This window comes from Cynara cardunculus (genome assembly GCF_001531365.2).
Source record: "Cynara cardunculus var. scolymus isolate 2C chromosome LG 17, CcrdV1, whole genome shotgun sequence".
Classification (NCBI taxonomy): domain Eukaryota; kingdom Viridiplantae; phylum Streptophyta; class Magnoliopsida; order Asterales; family Asteraceae; genus Cynara; species Cynara cardunculus.
Window position 1 is genome coordinate 7,654,166 of NC_037544.1, and position 1,135 is coordinate 7,655,300.

Here is a 1,135-nt window from a genome sequence, read left to right on the forward strand (position 1 = left end):
TATGTAAAATGAATATTTCCAAATTAATCAAACCTAACGTTTGCCCAATAATTAGCAACCCAACTACAAATATATATATATATATATATATATATATATATATAAAATCAAGCTTAACGTTTGCCCAACAATTGGCAACTCAACTAATTAACAATGAACATAACCAACAAATATGTAAAATTTAACAAAGCATAACGGCATAACGGCCCAACAATTGGCAACCCAACTACAAATCAAGCCTAATTTAACAAACAATAAACATAACCAATGAAGTTAATTTAAAATCAACCAACTACAAATCAAGCCTAATTTAACAAACAATAAACATAACCAACGAATTTAATTTAAAATCAACCAACTACAAATCAAGCCTAWTCAAGCCTAATTTAACAATCAACATGAGCAAACACACGTTTTCTAATTTTAAACATACATACAACTAATTTCATGAGCAAACACACGTTTACAAACACATTTTATAAACTTACAAACACATTTTATAAACTTACAAACACATTTTACAAACACATTTACAAACACATTTTACAAACTTACAAATGTATTTGAATCATCTTAAATTTCTAAACTACCATAAATCATACCATACAATTTTAAACAAACAACTAATTTCATCACTATTTTTTAATCTATTATCTATTAGATACATACAAGACCATTTTACCAACACATTTTACAAACACATTTTACAAAAACATTTTACAAACACATTTTACAAACTACCATAAATCATACCATAACTCATACCTAAATACGGACCCTTTCTGTTGTCAATCTCGTCGGAAGGTGGTCGGCGACGGTGACAGGAAGGTGGTCGGCGACGGTGAGGAAGGTCGCAAGGCGACGGCGACGGCCACGGCCACGGCCACGGTGGATGACGACGGCAGCGGTGGACGGCAGCGGCGGTGGACGGCAGCTACGGTGAACGCCTCTCTCTCTCGTTCGCCTCTCTCTCTCGTTCGCCTCTCTCAATCGTTCGTCTCTCTCTCTGGTTCGCCTCTCTCTCTGGTTCGACTCTCTCTCTCTCTCGTTTGTTATACAACCGTGAGCTGGAGATTAAAAACCTAGATTTTTAAAATACATCAGCGAGGGAACAAATCCGTCGCAGATTTTAACC